Source organism: Schistocerca cancellata, chromosome 3, assembly GCF_023864275.1.
Source record: "Schistocerca cancellata isolate TAMUIC-IGC-003103 chromosome 3, iqSchCanc2.1, whole genome shotgun sequence".
Lineage (NCBI taxonomy): Eukaryota > Metazoa > Arthropoda > Insecta > Orthoptera > Acrididae > Schistocerca > Schistocerca cancellata.
The window spans coordinates 875,761,494-875,782,338 of record NC_064628.1 but is presented as its reverse complement, the minus strand read 5'-3'; positions in this window follow the sequence as shown (position 1 = coordinate 875,782,338).

Sequence of the window (20,845 nt, the reverse complement as noted above, 5' to 3'; positions counted from 1 at the left end):
CGAGGGATCGTAAATGATGATCTAGGAGCCCAGCTCGTAATTGGGACAGTAGGCGCCAGCAGTTGAGGGCAATCGCGCGCCACAGGTCACTTGCAAAATCGAGTCTTAAGCATCGGATAGCAGCAGCCACACGCAATGGAGCACCGCTGTCTTCAGGAAGCCCCGCACTTGTGTCCCAAGCGTTCGATCTGCGGACGTTGAGGCAGCTCCCAGAACCTTTGCCACAGGTGGTAACCCGTGCAAATGACTCCCTGACATCAGCACCGCTACGGGGAACGAGAGCGAGATCGTCTGCATATGCAGTCCAACCGAATACATTATCACTAAGGGACATCCCTGGCAGGCATTGACGGAGGCCGCAAAGTAACTGTTCCATGGAGAAAGAATACAACAGAGCAGGGACTGGGCAACCTTTATGCACTGATCGACAGATCGAGATGGGAGGAGTGAGACAGCCATTGTAGACTACCCGAGTCGTCACTCCACGAATGAGGTGCATTCCGACGTCGACGGTAGTATCAGTATAGCTCATATTGCGCAGCACCCATTTCAGGTAGTCGTGATCGACGCGATCGAACAGCTGGCTCATGTCAACAGTGGCCAAAATTTCAGACATACGACAAGATTGAGCAACGATTATGTCTCGATGGCGAGAGAGGGCAGTGCGGGTTTTGTTGGCACCTCGCAAAGAGGTTAGATCGGAGGAAACCACATGCTGGACCGTCCATATAAGGCGTGCAGCCAACAGCTGGGTAAAAGTCTTTGTGTCACTGTTGAGCAACGTCAAGGGGCGATAATCGTATATCAGTGATGTACCCCAAGGCTTGTGCATGAGAAAGAGAAGACGTCAAGCAAACCGTCTGGGATCTGCACGATGGGCGACATAAAGTCGGACAAAATTCCCTCCACACTGGCGCCAGTAGGGGACGAAATGTCCGATACAAATCTAGTGGGAGAGCGTGAGGGCCAGGCCACTTGTTCGAATAATCCGTGTTGATACAACATGGACTTCTTCCTACATGACGTCGGCAAGTAGATCTGTAGTTGTAACCTCAGGAACAGAGCCAAAGGGGAGTCTGAAGACTGCCTTAATGTTGGAAGGGTCGTGACGCCGTGCAGAGTACAGCATAACGTAAGGTCAATGGAGGAAGACGCGGTATCTGTCGCATTTCTGAGCGCCGCCCATCATCAGTCATAAGACCATTAATCAAAGTCCTCCGAAACTGGCACCATTCTGCAATCACGTAGTACATACGCAGACACTCCTGAGCTATCCCATCGTATGTGTGCACCCTGACCATAGCTACTTCCAGGTGACATCGAGAGAGGGCAGTGAAATGTGCCTTGGCACAATTCACAATCACCTGACGATATGACGGATACGGCATCGTAGTAAAATGCCGGAAAATGGTGAAGTAGAAATCCTTGGTTCGTCACTGCTGTGCTGTGACATCCCTTCCATAATCCATCAGGGCCTTGCAGAGGGCAGGCTTTGCACAGAGGGCCAACTACGACAGGACAGTCTGAAATTCATCACACTGTCACCGGCAAGCTGTCCACATGAAGAGCTGCTGGCGGTCGGGTGAAGTAAGATGGTTCGTGGTCATGGTCCCCAGCTGCGCTGCACCTTTTGGCACCAAAGATTGATGGCACAGACAAATGCGTGATGGCCAGTGAATGCAACGCGCCAGACTACTGCAGCCTGAACACAACTGACAATATCATAGGAGATATAAACACGATCGAGCCGAGTGGAAGAATAACTAGCAAAATGCGTAAACCCTGGAGCATCACTATGAGCATGCTCCCAAGAGTCCACAAAGCAGAGGTGCCGAACAGTTGTCGCTAGCGTCGTGCATGGAGAGCGATGCAGCAGTTGGTTTTTGGCCGCCTGAGTGAAGTTAAAGTCGACTCCCATGATTAAGGCATCCTACCGACCCAGGAAGAGAAGTGTGACCGCCTCCGAAAAGAAAGTGGAACGATCGTGGCAGCGAACCTGAAAGGGTACAGTACCGCCCGACATTGAAAATAGGTACAACATACTTCATTATTCTTGTCTGAATAACATATTTTTTCTAATAATAACTCAATTTCAATTAATACAGCGAAGCCGGATACCAGTGTGGGAAAGAATGACAATTTATTATTTAATTGATCACATGTGCACTCCCACAAAATAAATCCCTACATCCAGTTTGGTGAGATCTGTGAAATGAATGAATGTATGGTCGTCTGCTAACCGCAGATAGTGAATGTGAATATATGATCATCTTTGAGACGATCCTTTGGCCACCTTTGGTGGAACCAAAGAGATGAATCTTACCGGAGCTTTGAGCGCCTGAAATGTGGCTGACCAATACGGTAACATGGTCTTCCCCCACCTCGGCAGAGGTGCGAGAGGACCTGAAGAACGGCCATGTTTCAGCACTCTGCCGCTGGATCTTGCGCTGCTAAGACCTGTCTTAGGTGTGTTCCGTAAAGACAAAAGAGTGGAGACATGGTATGCATGTGGAATATTTAAGAGTAGTTTGAAATAATAATTTCTCTATTTCAGGAACTTTTGTGGGGAGAATTAAATGTCAGGCAGGTAATATTAATGGGATCGTAGTAATCTTCGGAAGTGACCAACGGTCACAATGAAACCACGTGTAGCAATAAGTTGAAATACTTCATTGTGATTAAGTTAAGCTGAATTACTAGCGTGTGTACTGTAAGTTGAAATATTTAAGGAATGGCGTGTGCAGGACTTGAAATTAGAGACGAGTACTTCCACGTGGTGAGTACTGTGTGAGTCTCAATCTGTGTATGAGGCAAAGGATAAAGAGAAGTACTCGTCCATGGTATCAGTTGAGGACCCGCGTGTGTGATGAATATGCTCTTAATATTACTTTGCATGTTATATTTCCGTGTGACACTTGATTCAAACTATAATACTCTGAGAGAGAAGCAATGTGTGTCAGCCGTCTATCCAGCAACGCCACTTGGCTTGCATTGCACAGGAAGACGTGCATATATCTACAGAGTTCATAGTAGGAAAGAAGAATTACGAAGTGGGGCAGTGTCGTGTGAAACTGGGATAAATACTAATTGAAGTGGGAAAGCTGAAAGTGATAGTGTTGTGACTATTTATTGTGTTGTATTCCATGTTGTAGTGTGGTGTATGTCATGTAATTTATGTATGTGTGGTTTGCATGGGACAGTAGCAAGATAGTTGCAGAGGTAGTGGGTTATGTTTGTTCCTTCTGTACCGCTCGGTCTAGAGGAAAGTTTCGTGATGATGATTGTGAGAGTCGAAGTGTAAGATATAATAAAAGATCCACCATCCTATCCAGAAAGTGCACTGTAGCGTTAAATAATTACGAGACCATAAGGTAGAGAATCACCAATGTAAAGCCATGCCCACTGGGCGGAATTTCTCATGTGTCATTGTTGTAGGTTATAGAATTTGTGTGTTTAGGTTATAGAATTTATCGGAATAAATAAGATAGTGAAAAGAAAAAGATTGGTGGACTTTTCCTTCGAATTGTATGTTGTCATGATGTCCCGAATTTATAATGTGTGCGCCATTCATATTCAGTGCTATGGCCAGTTGTTGTTAAAAGCCGTTAAATAAAAGAAAAAAGAAAATATGGTATTGCCATTGCGTAGTGAACAGTCAGAGTTCTGTAAATTACTGATAGTCAGATGTGCGATTCCGTTGCGCATTATTCATACAGGAGGATAATTTGTAAAAGGATCGTCACCACACTTACCAGTGGGGGAAGCATAGGAGATGTGTGCTGTACAGCCATGGGGAGTACATAAAGTTGCAAAATGCACTTTTGAAGCAGGTCAGCATCAATGTCGGCGGCGTACAGCATTTCATGGAGTAATACTGGTTTAAAAAACATGCGAACGATATTGGCATTGATCGTGTTTTATGCGATGTGTAAAAAGCTGCCGTCGTCAGGAGAACAGGCGATGCAAACATTTAAGAAGCATGGGGAGCTCCCCGTTAGGCCCCCTTGGAAGGGCACATCACTGTGACACGGAGAGAGCCGACACTACCGATGTGGGTCCACCACTCTACACACCTCCAGAACGTCCATCCTCAGCATCGATGACTTCCCCCGCCCCCCCCCCCCCCCTCCCGCAGAGACGGACCACTTACTGGGCCAGTTCAGTGCACAGTATCAGAGGTGCACCCAGAGATAGACGCAGAAAGGGGGGAGAAAGCATCAGACGCAGGCGAGGGAAGGTCGGTTCCATAGATGGATGCTAACCAGAGATGGGGAAGGCTACAGACGTTCCGTCATCCGGTACTAGGACGTCGACGGATACCCCATCATCAGTAGGATGATCGTCACCCTGGGCACATCTCTGATGGAAGCTGTCGCCAGAAGAGGTATGACGCTGTCTCTTGCGTTTCCCTGGCGACCGTTGCTTCCCAACATGTTTTTCTGTGTCGGATGGCGGACAGCTGTCATCTGACATGCGGCCAGACGGCATAAAAGTGGAGGTCGGTACAGCTCCATGATCACCAACCATCGCATTCGGGAGGACGACGGTTCAATCCCGCGTCCGGCCATCCTGATTTAGGTTTTCCGTGATTTCCCTAAATCACTCCAGGCAAATGCCGGGATGGTTCCTTTGAAAGGGCACGGCCGACTTCCTTCTCCGTCCTTGATGAGACCGATGACCTCGCTGTTTGGTCTCTTCCCCCAAACCAACCAACCAACCATCACCAAGCATGGGGTCATAACAAACGTCTTGTGGCTCAAATTCAATGATACAGTATCGACAAGGAATAGATAGATTCAGACCGCATAAATTAATAAGAGACAGGACTGATCCACCATGGTACACAAAACACGTCAGAACACTGTTGCAGAAGCAACGAAAAAAGCATGCCAAATTCAGATGAACGCAAAATCCCCGAGATGTTTCACGCATGCTTGAAATTTAGTGCGGACGTCAATGCGAGATGCTTTTAATAGTTTACACAATGAAACATTGTCTCAAAATATGGTAGAAAACGCAAAGAGATTCTGGTCGTATGTAAAGTACGCCAGTGGCAAAAAAACAGTCAATACCGTCGCTGCGCGCTAGCGATGGAGTTGTTACCGATGATGGTGCCGCTATAGTGGAGTTACTAAATAATTCCTTCACGGAATAAGACGAAGTAAATATCCCAGAATTCTAAACGGGAACAGCAATTAGCATGAGCAATATAAAAGTAGATAACTTAGGTGTTGCGAAACAACTCAGATCACTTAAGAAAGGCATATAGTATACCAATCAGGTTCCTTTCAGAGTATAAGACACAATAGCACCTTTCTTAGCAATCATATACAACCGCTCACTTGACGAAAAGTCTGTTCCTAAAGACTGGAAAGTAGCACAGGTCTCACGAATACTCAAGAAACAGGAATAACCCGTTGAATTACAGACCCATATCACTGACCTCAATTTGCAGTAGGAGTTTGGAGCATATACTGTACTCGAACATTATGAATCACCTTGACGAAAATGACTTATTGATACATAACCAACACGGATTGATACCTTTCCTCACAAGCGACTATTAATCAAATTGCGTGCATATGGAGTGTCGTCTCAGTTGTTTGATTGGATTCGCGATTTCCTCTCAGAAGGTCACAGTTCGTAGTGATAGACGGTAAATCATGGAGTAGAACAGAAGTGATATCTGGCGTTCCGCTAGGTAGAGTCATAGGCCCTCTGCTGTTCCTGATTTACATAAATGATCTTGGTGATAACCTGAGCAGTCCCCTTAGATTGTTTGCAGATGACTCTGTAATTTACAGTATAGTAAAATCCTCAGACCATCAATTCCAATTACAAAATGATCTACAGAGAATTTCTGTATGGAGCGAAAAGTGGCAGTTGGCAATAAACAAAGAAAAGTGCGAGATCATCCACATCGGTACTAAAAGAAATCCGCTAAATTTTGGGTATACGATAAATCGCACTAATCTAAATACCTAGGAATTACAATTACGAGCAACTTAAATTGGAAAGAACACCTAGATAATATTGTGGGGAAGGCGAAACAAAGACTGCGCTTTGTTGGCAGAACACTTAGAAGATGCGACAAACCCACTAAAGAGACAGCCTACATTACACGTGTCCATCCTCTCCTGGAATATTGCTGCGCGGTGTGGGATCCTTACCAGGTAGGATTGCCGGAGGACATCGAAAAAGTGCAAAGAAGGACAACTCGTTTCGTATTATCGCGCAATAGGGTTAGAGTGTCACTGATATGATATGCGAATTGGGGTGGCAGTCACTGAAACAAAGGTCGTTTTCTTTGCGGCGAGATCTATTTACGAAATTTCATCCACCAACTTTCTCTTCCGAATGCGAAATATATTGTTGACACCCACTTACACAGGGAGAAATGATCATCATAATAAAATAACAGAAATGAGAGCTAGAAGGGAAAGATTTAGGTGTTTCTTTTTCCCAGGCGCCATTCGAGAGTGGAATGGTAGAGAAGTAGTATGAAAATGGTTCGATGAACCCTCTGCCAGGCACTTAAGTGTGAACTGCAGAGTAATGATGTGGATGTAGACCATCATTGTCAGTTGGTATTGCTGCCGGTGGCAGTGTAGCACAGACAGGCAAAACGTCCATCGCATCGTCGTGAGGTGCCGACTGATCCATCGTGGGTGAAGCCGCTGCGAACGCGAAACATAGAGGTAACACCGCAGGGAAAGTGGCGTCTCCCAGGGGCGCCTGAGCCAGTCTGCGTCAGAGACATTCAGAACGGACACGGCCTTCCTGGCCATAATCTGAACAGTTGCGGGCTGACCAGCCCTGCAGCCAGCAATAAACAAGCAAGAAGACACGTGTTTCCGCAGTTCAATTTTTATCTGACAGGCACCATTGAGGACACGATAGTTTTCGAACATCTTCCACGTTTTAGAAAGTGACTGACGTTTAAAGGCGGCCACCACCACATCCGATGGCACCTCAAACGAAAGTTCGGAAACTCTCAACATTCGGTGGCCAAAACCAGCGTAACCACGACAGCTCCTATATGGCCGTCAGAGTATCGGTACTTATATATCATGGCGCCACACAACTTTGGCGCACAGCTCCTCATTCGCCCGTTTTATGTACGCAAGGAGCGAGAAATGAATTCCGAGACATCTCGCACCGAGACCCTCATTTTGTTCCGTATAAACCGCTATACATCATAAATTTTTGGTTGTTCCCGATCCAAAGGGTATTTTGATTAAATCGTGGATTTGCCATAAGGAAACGCCATGACGATAGATGAATTCGGACACTAAGACAAGCCGCTGCGCAGAGGTAAAGAAAAGCGCGTTCGCTCGCAAGCAGCGCAACAGGCGAGAAGCAAGCAGACTGCCACACAGATAAAGAGGCAGCCATGTGGCCTGTGACGAACTTAGCTTGAGGTCGGTATATGAACGTCGTAAGTTGTGTCACAACCAAGGCGAGTCGCTAGTTCAGTAGGTCTGTTATACAGGGCTATTATTGTTCGGATTGGAAAATGGCTCTGAGCACTATGGGACTTAACTTCTGAGGTAGTGGTCGAGTGGTTCCAGACTGTAGCGCCTAGAACCGTTCGGCCACCCCGGGCCGGCCATATGTTCAAATGTGTGTGAAATCTTATGGGACTTAACTGCAAAGGTCATCAGTCCCTAAGCTTACACTTAACCTAAATTATACTAAGGACAAACACCCACACCCATGCCCGAGGGAGGACTCGAACCTCCGCCGGGATCAGCCGCTCAGTCCATGACTGCACCGCCTGAGACCGCTCGGCTAATCCCGCGCGGCCTGTTCCAATTGGATATATGCCTCTAAAAGCCATAGTCTTGGTCTTTCGTGCAGCGGTTCCGACCACGTATATTGAAGATAACACACAGATTCAATATGCCGGCCGGTGTGGCCAAGCGGTTAAAGGCGCTACAGTCTGGAACCGCGTGGCCGCTGCGGTCGCAGGTTCGAATCCTGCCTCGGGCATGGATGTGTGTGATGTCCTTAGGTTAGTTAGGTTTAAGAAGTTCTAAGTTCTAGGGGACTGATGACCTTAGAAGTTAAGTCCCATAGTGCTCAGAGCCATTTGAACCACAGATTCAATATTTCTTGCTAACGCTTCTTTTCTTATTGACAATTAGCAATCCATCTTGTTGAAAACAGGCACTCGCGCTATCATTAGGAGAGCCCATAACCGAGCTATAACTAATGTGCATTCACAAACCACTTACCCCTGAAATGAATCGGCAGGATCAGTCAGTAACAATTTTACGCAACAGAATCTTTCAGTGCCCTGTCCCGCACCTCGCAGGCTCATACGGAGACAAACTTACACCATACGCTGAATGATAACATTTTATACTCGTGTATGTATTACACATAGCTCAGCCTGTTGCAACAACGACCAAGAAAAAGACAGGCCGAGGATTATGGGAGATAATGTAGAGTGCGTATAAAATCCGAGCAACAAGAGCTCTAGTCGCATTCCCTGATAAACTCAACAAAATGGTTCAAATGGCTCTGAGCACTATGGGACTTAAGATCTGAGGTCATCAGTCCCCTAGACTTAGACCTAACCTAAGGACGTCACACACATCCATGCCCGAGGCAGGATTCGAACCCGAAACCATAGCAACAGCGCGGTTCCGGACTGAAACGCCTAGAACCGTTCGTCCGTACGGCCGGCGAGAAACTTAAGAGAATGAAACAAAAGTAACCAACGTGTGTCTCACCCCAAAAGACTTTCCGTCTTCAGGTATAGCGACACCGACACGGTAGCTTTGCTTCAGCAAAAAGTACGTTTGCTGAAGGCTGACGTAGTACCAGTAGCGTGATGAAAATTAGTTTGATGAATGGTTATTTCCTAGCGACACATCTTGAGATAGTATACATTTTTATTGATTGTTTGTAGCATTTTGGAGGTCGTGCGGCTGCGACAAGATAGAACGAAACAAGCACGCACTGAATGTGGCAAAGTATCAGGAATTACTGACATCATAAAATCGACTGGAAGCATTACTTACAGTTATTAGCCTCCATGGGCTTAACTCTGGTCTACGTATTATACTGAGAAACATTATTTACGTCGCGAATGAATGACAGATGGAGCGAGGTATGTTATATTCAAATGATTCACCAGTACAATATTATTTTAATCTCTTTCGTTTTCAATATTTTGGAGTGATCTCCGTCAGTGACATCGTCTCTCGTAAATTATTTTTTCATAGCTCTTCAAGAAGATATACGAGTGCAACGAAACTTTCTAGAAATGCAATCCATTCGTAAACGACTAAGATATGTCGAAGTAGAAAAACGGTGTATTATGGATCGAAAGCATCGTAACTGTGGGATTCAACAGTCTCACAGAGCACGTAATAAAAGATGGCGGCACGGGAAAATGACAGGTGGGTGTCAGTTGCTTCACTTCGGTTTATGCGGCTCTAAAACAGCATAAAATAAGGCAGCGGCGCACCCTGGCTTACGTTTATGAGTTTTCTTATAGCTTGGAGCTATTTATACGTCTTCCGATCTCAAACTGCACGAACGAACATAAAACATTTGGCGCAGGAATAATTTACGGCTAGTTACCCCTTACAACAGAAGAGGTTTTTGGTGCTGCTTGTAGATGTCACCTACTTTTTAAAGCCCTCTTGAAACTGTTAATTTCATAGTGTATGTTACACATCGATCAGAACGTTTGAATGTAATTTCAGAAAACTGGCATGTGATTTTTTCTTTATGTGCGTGATTAGTTTTTATAAAAAGAACATGTTTGTTGATTCTGTGTATGTTTGCTAACTTCCTATATTCGTTACACATATAGAACAAATTTCAGAACATGGAATTCTCTTTATCTTTCTGCCGCCGGTCGAACAAATGGTGTCATAACTCAGCAAAGCACAACTCCACTGGCTAGGAGAAGAGCTCATAAAATAATTTTGACTATTTTTAATCTTGCATTCGTTATTTGAAACATACGAATTTTATGCTATTTCGTGATCAACTGTAATTTTCAGTTCCGTCAATCAAGGCGCAGATAAGTACACATTCTGAGCAATTTTTCTTTTCTGTCTAGTTGTGATTTAACTGCTTACTACATAACGTATTCAAGTGCGGATAGTCATGCATAGATGTTAGTTTGATTTGTAGGTTAGTTTTATAGTCTTATATCATTCACTTTTCGTTACTTATAAAACTGATCACATGTTGATGACTTGCTCAGAAATCGAAAGTCGTTACGATACCACTGGTGCTAATGAGGATGAAAAATAAGTAAAGAATTTCTATTATTGTTCCATTAATTAGCCTAAATCAAAAGCACTACATTGACTGCGTTCTACAGGATAAATATTTTGAGTTAACCTGTTTTCGGCGTACAAGAGCATCATCCGACTTAAACTCTCGTCGCCAAAGAAGTTACAATGTTTGTAAACAACACTGGAAAAGATGTTAGACATCTAGAACAAGGAGTAAACACACAGTAAACGACATCTTTGACAGCGTATTGGTAATTCAATTTAAAAGATAAAAACGTGAACAGTAAATAAATATGAAGGGAGGAAAGAGGAAAAATATTAACATTAAAGACGAAAACCGAGCCTACGTAATAGTTTACCTTAATAAACAAACTCAGTAAAATAAAATAAAATTTGTACTTGACAAGGCTATTTCGGGAGGTGTTAAACATGTAAAGTCATACAGAAAAAAATTAAAAGAAATAATTAACAATGTAACAAGAAAACATGTAAATAAAATAATAATAAATAAGCAATCACAAGAAATAGAAAGAAATGAACAAATTCAGGAAAATGGAGAAATATGAGGGAACACACAGTAAATGTCATCTTTTACAGTGCAGTGGTACTAGTATTGAGGTTGCCTATGAACTCCTTATATTCTGTTGTTACATTGTTAACTATTTCTTTTAATTGGTATATGTAACGTTTTCCATGTTTAACACTTCCTGAACTAGCCCTGTCAAGTACTAATTTCATTTTATTGGTTTTGTTTATTAATGGAAACTGTTCTGTAGGCACAGTTTTCGTCTTTAATGTTTGTGGTGATGCTACTCACGACTGCAGAGAGTACCGCACCACAACAGACAAACCTCGTTCGAAACCCTCGGAGCGCGGCAGCTGTCTGGGTTGGCAGTACGAGCTATACCGAGGTTCGCCAGGGGCCAGTTGCCAACCCATGGGCGTCACGCAGGTGGATAGCAATTGGTCGATGCCTCGTCAAATACCAGAGCACTGAGCTACGGCGTACAGTTCTCTCGAATGCGCCGACTCGTGTACAGTCTGCAGCTGCCGACGAGTAGTAGACACCTGTAGTGTCCACCCGTCGTCTCCAAAACTTAGGCTCCACAGATATCTAGACCAGCTGTGGACTCTACATAGGCATAAAAAATGGTTCAAATGGCTCTGAGCACAATGGGACTTAACATCTGAGGTCATAAGACCCCTAAACTTAGAACTACTTAAACCTAACTAACCTAAGGACATCACACACACTCATGCCCGAGGCAGGATTCGAACCTGCGACCGTAGCGGTCGCGCGGTTCCAGACACTAGCGCGTAGAACAGCTCGGCCACCCAGGCCGGCTACATACGCATCGCTCAGAGGCGCAGTAACAGGATTTTAATATTTTACAGGACACGTAAGAATTTCAAACGTCTAACTGTGCTGGACATTTCACACAAGAAGAAGCATCATCTAAGTTGAGTATTTCTTTGTATTTAATAAATACAGTTTATTACTAACTGTTGGAAATCTTTCTGATTAAAGATCACCTGCGCCGTCCTCCCGCATTCCCGACAATGCTAATACTTTTCCCCCTATCTCCCTTTATATTTATTTATCGTTCACGTTTTCACCTTTTAAATTGCAGTACCAATACATTGTCAAAGATGTCACTTACTGTGTGTTTATACCTCGCTCTCTATGTGTGACACCTGTTCCAGCGTTGTTTACAGACATTGTAAATTCTTTAGCGATGATAGTTTTGCCCGCATCTCGTGGTCGTGCGGTAGCGTTCTCGCTTCCCACGCCCGGGTTCCCGGGTTCGATTCCCGGCGGGGTCGGGGATTTTCTCTGCCTCGTGATGGCTGGGTGTTGTGTGCTGTCCTTAGGTTAGTTAGGTTTACGTAGTTCTAAGTTCTAGGGGACTGATGACCATAGATGTTAAGTCCCATAGTGCTCAGAGCCATTTGATGATAGTTTAAGTCTGATAGTGCACTTGTAAGCCGAAAACCGGTTAACTGAATAAATTAATGGCGTAGATTATAAGCGGTGGAATGCTTTTCAATTATTGTAATGTTGTTCTACCATAAACAAACTGGAGCATCCGTTAACCATTAACTGCCTTTCCGGCTAGTAAAGGTGCAACGTACGGGGGTTTATTGTAAAATTATCGATATATTGAAAAATATTTATTCGTAGTCGACCTTGAGTTGCTATCTGACTTAAGTTGGCTCTGTTTAAACGCGCGGTTATGCCCCCAGTGTCATTTGCATCGAAATTATCATTACACTCTAATTATTAAACAAAAATATGGTGATTGTTAGCTGCGAAATCAATAATGCGGTGATGAGCATATGATACCAAATTAAGATTATTCAGAACAGGATGAGCAATACTTCTAGCATAACATGACAGTACAATACACTCGCTAACCTAACTAGCCTATCATTGGCACAATGTATCCTCTTTTCCTAACTACTTAAGTCAACACTGAACCTGCACGTGACTCTATTGCAGTTCTGCCTGAACGGACACAGACTCAGAGAGCGCCAGTCAAAGAGCTAGCGGAATATGAACTCATTTAGAAATACAGTGCCCTACTTTGGCTGATGATTGCTAATATCACCGTAATTCTCCGTGATGATTACGACGGTCGGCCCAGCCAACGTCATGATGTAGTCTTTCCCGTGGGCGAACTTGGCTTTAATCTCCAACGTGGACGTGTTTTGCGCCCGTAAACTCCTGTACGTAAGTGTTCAAGCGCGGAGTCCGTCACTAGTCAATACTCAAGCTACTTGCACATACGAGGTGCATTCAAGTTCTAAGGCCTCCGATTTTTTTTCTAATTAACTACTCACCCGAAATCGATGAAACTGGCGTTACTTCTCGACGTAATCGCCCTGCAGACGTACACATTTTTCACAACGCTGACGCCATGATTCCATGGCAGCGGCGAAAGGCTTCTTTAGGAGTCTGTTTTGACCACTGGAAAATCGCTGAGGCAATAGCAGCACGGCTGGTGAACGTGCGGCCACGGAGAGTGTCTTTTATTGTTGGAAAAACCCTAAAAGACACTAGGAGCCAGGTCAGGTGAGTAGGGAGCATGAGGAATCACTTCAAAGTTGTTATCACGAAGAAACTGTTGCGTAACGTTAGCTCGATGTGCGGGTGCGTTGTCTTGGTGAAACAGCACACGCGCAGCCCTTCCCGGACGTTTTTGTTGCAGTGCAGGAAGGAATTTGTTCTTCAAAACATTTTTGTAGGATGCACCTGTTACCGTAGTGCCCTTTGGAACGCAATGGGTAAGGATTACGCCCTCGCTGTCCCAGAACATGGCTCTGAGCACTATGGGACTTAACTACTGTGGTCATTAGTCCCCTAGAATTTAGAACTACTTACACCTAACTAACCTAAGGACATCACACACATCCATGCCCGAGGCAGGATTCGAACCTGCGACCGTAGCGGTCGCGCGGTTCCAGACTGTAGCGCCTAGAACCGCTCGGCCACTTCGGCCGGCGTGTCCCAGAACATGGACACCATCATTTTTTCAGCACTGGCGGTTACCCGAAATTTTTTTGGTGGCGGTGAATCTGTGTGCTTCCATTGAGCTGACTGGCGCTTTGTTTCTGGATTGAAAAATGGCATCCATGTCTCATCCATTGTCACAACCGACGAAAAGAAAGTCCCATTCATGCTGTCATTGTGCGTCAACATAGCTTGGCAACATGCCACACGGGCAGCCATGTGGTCGTCCGTCACCATTCGTGGCACCCACCTGGATGACACTTTTCGCATTTTCAGGTCGTCGTGCAGGATTGTGTGCACAGAACCCACAGAAATGCCAACTCTGGAGGCGATCTGTTCAACAGTCATTCGGCGATCCCCCAAAACAATTCTCTCCACTTCCTCGATCATGTCGTCAGACCGGCTTGTGCGAGGCCGAGGTTGTTTCGGTTTGTTGTCACACGATGTTCTGCCTTCATTAAACTGTCGCACCCACAAACGCACTTTCGGCACATCCATAACTCCATCACCATATGTCTCCTTCAACTGTCGATGAATTTCAATTGGTTTCACACCATGCAAATTCAGAAAACGAATGATTGCACGCTGTTCAAGTAAGGACAACGTCACCATTTTAAGTATTTAAAACAGTTCTCATTCTCGCCGCTGGCGGTAAAATTCCATCTGCCGTATGGTGCTGCCATCTCTGGGACGTATTGACAATGAACGTAGCCTCATTTTAAAACAATGCGCATGTTTCTATCTCTTTCCAGTCCGGAGAAAAAAAATCGGAGGCCTTAGAACTTGAATGCACCTCGTATGCCAAGAGTAGTTGGTCGACTCAAGTGCGCGGCAGCAAAGGTGCACTACAGATTGCTTACGAACACCACAAGTTAGTACAAATCTGTTTCTCTCCTCAGAGGAACAGATAATGCCACGTGTGTGGAGTCGTATGCTCTAAACTATTCAGACTTGGAGAGTAACCACTGGACTCAATTCCGGTAACTTCTCCCAGCTACTTTTCTCCACGCTCTCCAAGCAGGGCAGCCAGACACCGCGACTGCTCTCCTCCACAGCCAACCCCAGAGTCCTCCTTCAGAGTTTTTGCAAACCTGGCCGTTCTTCGCCGCATGGATCCGTGCGCGTTCGTACCCAACCACGACACAGAATTCTCCCGCGGTTACTGTTGCCGCCAAACTTTTAACACGTATCTCTACGCGCTCTGCGCCAATCCCGTCACAGTCTTCCGCAAATTTTCCACTGTGGCGCGAAATCGTCTTTCTCTCTTCCGCATATAGCCCCTTCTCGCTTCTTGTTGTGATGGCCCAGCCTCTCCGAACGTCTTTGATGGTCTGAAGTGCCAGCCGACAAATGGGTCCGGCCTCGGCCATCCTGTTAGTTTCACATGATAGAAACACCTTCCTTAGGGGTTGCGGCCGTGTTCCAGCCTCTGAGCCCATCTCGTTTGACATGACACACACAACTTCCTTTTCTGTGTCCATTCTCTCCTACCGGTGGGTCAATTATCAATTATTATTCGGTCTATTGTAAGTAGGCTGTTTATGTTTTCTTATTGGCAACGTTACGTAGCGCTTTGTATGAAAATCACTGGCTGTGCTGAGTGCAGTCTGTGGCTGGTTTGCATTGTTGTCTGCTATTGTAGTGTTGGGCAGCTGGATGTGAACAGCGCGTAGCGTTGCGCAGTTGGAGGTGAGCTGCCAGCAGTGGTGGATGTAGGGAGAGAAATGGCGGAGTTTTGAAATTTGTAAGACTGGATGTCATGAACTGCTATGTATATTATGATTTTTCAACACTATTAAGGTAAATAGATTGTTTGTTCTGTATTAAAATCTTTCATTTGCTAACTATGCCTATCAGTAGTTAGTGCCTTCCGTAGTTTGAATCTTTCATTTAGCTGGCAGTAGTGGCGCTCGCTGTATTGCAGTAGTTCGAGTAACGAAGATTTTTGTGAGGTAAGTGATTTGTGAAAGGTATAGGTTAATGATAGTCAGGGCCATTCTTTTGTAGGGATTATTGAAAGTCAGATTGCGTTGCACTAAAAATATTGTGTGTCAGTTTAAGGACAGTCATGTATAATTGTTCTAAGGGGATGTTTCAGTATTAGTAATGATTCAGCATCATGTAAGATGCAAAGTCTCATACCTTACAAAGGCTCATCTTCAGATGGTTGGTATTAAGAGGCACTTTACATTTTCTGACTGGTGCAGTTAGTCGGCGCCTTAAATCTGGCTAACTGAAGAGCAAATGTTTTTCGTAAGCATTATAAAGCGACTGGTCGCAGTATTAATAGAAAGCGCCCTGTCTTTTAACGGTAGCAACGGATTCAGCGTTCATAATGGGTGAGATTGAGCAGTGTTTGTCATCTTCTTTTACGGTACTGCCACCTCGTTTCCTTATTCCATTTACACTTACTTGCCCGTGAGTGGTAGCAGTAGCGCTTATCGAAATGTGCACTGTCGTACCATCTGCCGGCCGCGGTGGTCTAGCGGTTCTGGCGCTGCAGTCCGGAACCGCGGGACTGCTACGGTCGCAGGTTCGAATCCTGCCTCGGGCATGGGTGTGTGTGATGTCCTTAGGTTAGTTTGGTTTAAGTAGTTCTAAGTTCTAGGGGACTTATGACCTAAGATGTTGAGTCCCATAGTGCTCAGAGCCATTTGAACCATTTTTTTTCGTACCATCTCTGGAGCGACCGATAGCATTTCCGGGGCGTCGTGTGTCTGGAAGTCATTTGGAGACGCACCAGGAGTGCAGTCGGGCACGGAGCAGCGTCGGGGACGGAGCACCAGTGAGGTGCTGACAGACAGTACTTGCCGACCGCTGGGGACACACATGCACTGTCCGACGGAAGGAAACTGGAGCGGGAACTATCGTTGGTTGGTCGTACGGTCGGTCGTCTCGTCGGCCGACGTGTATTTGGTTTCCGTGGGTGAGACAGTTAGTCGGTCGGTCGGGGCAGAGCAGTGAGGAAGTCTCCATGGCGCGTATTCAGGCCGGAACCGCTGCCGGTTGGAATTGTGATGTGCTTCTTGCGAGGGTTACGAAGTTCGTCGCCCACCGATCCTGGACACTAATGTTGAGTGCTCACTTAACCTACTAATGAAGCCTCATCTGCTATCACATCTCTTCGTTTGATCCTCGTTGTTGCTTTCTGGGAAATTCCTGCGAGCAACAACGTGTGTACATTGGAGTGGGCTATAGTTGCAGGCGTCTTCCTGTGTTCTGTCTGACTCAATTTAATTCATTCCTTCATTAATGAAGTGTACCAGCGGTATCTTCTGCCTTGTGGCCGTTGATGTTCAGGTTACCTGCCCTGGGCGTTGACGTAATTTTCGGCAGTGTATCTTCCTCGTCGTGTTGATGCTGTGCAGCATGGCATGTAGTTCGACAGCTGAGTTGTGTTGGTAGTTTTGGGCGTTTATTCTGACTTGGCTGGATTGGGCACCAGTATACAGAACGTTGTGCTTCTGACATCTCATTGTCGTTTTGCCAGTCAGCTGGAACAGAACTGATCTTGTTGGTTGGTTCGTCGGCTGGCTTTTGGTTGTATTGCCTTCCGATTAAGAGGTTGGTCTGGCTGCCTGTCTCACCTAAACTTGCATTAGTGTTATCTTCCAAGGCCGACCTTGGAACCTTCTGAGCGCCGCTCCTTGCGTTTTATATAGTGATTTCCTTTTTAGTCTGAAGTACCCTGTGTGGCCTTTATCCAAGTTTTAGATTATTAAAATAGCAAGACTTTTCGTCTTAGACCTTAAGCTGTAAAAAAAAAATGTTTCTTGTTTGGTATGTGGCCTTCAGTCGAGTTTTCAGCCTTTTCAAATCAAAAGTTGAAAAATGTTGTCTAGGCCTTAAGCCACAAGAAATATTTTCTAGTTTGTATGTGGTCTTCAGCCGAGTTTTCCAGCTTAAATTAAAAATTGGAAATTTCTTTGTATGAGTTTTAAGCCATGAGGTTCTTTGGGTTTTGTATGTGGCCTTCAGCTAAGTTATGTAAAGCAGTTTAGGATAACGCCTTTAGCCTATTTTAGTTGAAATTTAGAAGATCTTTCCTTTACGCCTTAAGCCGTAAAATTGCTTTATGCGTGGTGTGTGGCCTTCAGCCGAGTTTTAATCTCTCTTAAATTAAAAATTCTGAATCCTTCTCTTGCTCTTAAGTCATAAGATTGTTATTCTTTAGTATGAGGCCTTCAGCCGAATTTTACACGAAATGTTGTAAGATAAGCCTTCTTCCTAGGCCTTCAGCCGTTAAATTGTTTTGATGATATGCGGCCTTCAGCCGAGTTTTCAGCCTATTTAGATTAAACGTCGAAAATCTTTGGCTAATGGTTCAAATGGCTCAGAGCACTATGCGACTTAACTTCTGAGGTCATCAGTCGCCTAGAACTTAGAACTAATTAAACCTAACTAACCTAAGGACATCACACACATCCATGCCCGAGGCAGGATTCGAACCTGCGACCGTAGCGGTCACGCGGTTCCAGACTGAAGCGCCTTTAACCGCACGGCCACACGGGCCGGCTCGAAAATCTTTGTCTAGACCTTAAGCTGTAACACTGTTCTTGATTAATGTGTGACCTTCAGCAGAGTTCTGTGGAAAAGATTTAAGCTAAGGCCTTCAGCCTATCGCATTCGGGAGGACGACGGTTCAATCTCGTCTCCAGTCATTCTGATTTAGGTTTTCCGTGATTTCCCTAAATCGTTTCAGGCAAATGGCGGGATGGTTCCTTTGAAAGGGCGCGGCCGATTTCCTTCCCCATCCTTCCCTAACCCGAGCTCGTGCTCCGTCTCTAATGACACGTTGTCAACGGGACGTTAAAAAGAAACACTAACTAACCTTCAGCCTATTTATATTGAAGATAATTTTTTTTTTCTAAACAAGTGAAACCTCCAGAAGAACTTCTGTACTCAATTCCTTGCTTAGGCCTTGTGCCTTGGATTATCGATGTGGCCTTCTGCCGATCTAAATTAAATCAAAGGAGGTCTTTCGTTAAAACGTTGAAAGTGTTTGATTCTTGCTTGTGTGATTGTGTGTTTTAAGAAAAAAGTTTATATATTCAGTGCACTGACAGTAACTTATTTATCCCCTCTCCACAAATATAAGCTCATCCGCTCTGTCCTGTTAGCCCAGGGATTTCAGAGATAAACGTAACGGAATTTTGTTTTAAGACAATCTATATGCTCTGTTGATTGAGAACATGTTTTTGATGCAGAGTTTTTTCTTTAAATGACAGTAAACGAGTAAATAAAATGAAGTGAACAAGAAGAAAGAAGTGTTTCCTCTTGGAAGGAGCTCAAGCAGGGATACTCACAGACAATTACTGAACGGAATAAAAGCAACTGTGCAAATTTAGTGAGTCCTGAAGCGGCTTTATGTGGCGCCAAGGAAGTGATAAGGATTAAGAGTGTGCAGGCTTTCCATTTTTTCATTTCATTCCTAAATAACATTACCGTTACGCTGCTTCAACCATTATGGATGTCCAACAGTTGTATGTCCGTCTGCCACAATTTGGTTTTTTTGGAGTTTACTAGCTAGATCTGCAGCGTAAGACGTGCCCTGTGTGAAATTCTAAAGCCGATAACAGCCTTAAGCTACAAGTTCGCAACGTAGAGTACAGGCTTATCGATATGACTGCTGTAGTTAGCAAGAGTACAGAACACAGTCCATTTAGCATTCACCGTGGTGTGAAGTCTCCCTTCCTATCGCTTGCTCAAGCAATTGCTTATTTCTTCGCCGCTGAGAGAGAACCGCTGTGGTAGGATTGTCGCAAAATCATTTAAGGAGCTTTTGGGGGGGGGGGGGCGGGAAAGCTGCAGCAAGGAAAGTGGGAAGAAGGGGACGACCCGAGAGCGCTCTGTTGGGCGGAAGCCAAGTCGAATCGCAAGAACTTCCGATGGTCCCAAAAATTTGGGAGGACGTAGTGGCGCGCGAACCCACTCGGCCTGAAATGGAGTGTAAACAATGGGCCCGCTAAATTCAGGGCCCGCGTCCCCTGGTAATGTAGCGTGGCGGGCCGACCGCCCAGTTAGGCAAGTCGAGAGAGCCGGGCGGGCGCCGGTAGGGGGTTCCCCGGCACTGTGCGGCGCGCGCGCGGTGGCGGCTAGCAGCGGCGGCCGTGTTATTGCAAGTTTAGCGCGCAAACTCTCGACCGGCGCGCGCCCGTTTCGGTGAATGTCGGCGCAATTAACGTTCTGAGTTTACGGCGCCGCTGCGGGGAGCCGGCGTCGACGACGAGGGCGTCGCCGGCTGATACGCGCCGCGCCTCACTACAAACAGACCCTAATTCTGGCGTCTTGCGCAGACGCAGCACAGCCGCTCACACACACACACACACACACACACACACGTGTGTATACACTCCGAACGCTGGCGCTAGGTTCCTCTCTGTCAACTACACGCGGCCAAAGACACCTTCCTTGCTTTAGTGCTCAATCCAAAGAGTGTTTGGCTACAGTCTGGTTGACAGATAATCTCCACTCATCACGACGTTTCTGTGTAGAACTCACAACCGATATCATCATTTGGTGCATGTACCTACTTCAGTGGTCACCTATCTTTTGTCCGCAGCTTGTGGTCTCGCGGTCGCGTTCTCGATTTCCGAGCACGGGGTCCCGGGTTCGATTCCCGGCGGGATCAGGGATTTTCATATGCCTCGAGATGACTTGGTGTTGTCTTCATCATCATTCATGGAAGTGGCGAGATTGGGCAGAGCAAAGGTTGGGAATCTGTACGGGCGCTGATAACAGCGAAGTTGCGCGCCCCACAAACCAAACAACATCATCATCATCCAGCTCTTTTCCACTAACATAGTCCACTGTTACAGTCTCTGTGTCCCAACACGTGATCAGTAATATGAAATTTTCTTTTTTACAATAGTGTTCCATGAAAGCCTCTTCTCTCCTATTTTTTAAGGACTTCATCATTTCTTATCCTATTAGTCTACTTGTTTTTGAGGATGCACATGTAAGGATGAACCGTGTATATCAGCACCCGCCACGACGTGCCAAACTTCACGCATGCCGGGTGTACGGGCCGCGTACCTGAGAAAACTCAACCTGTCTCGGCTTCTCTCGTTCC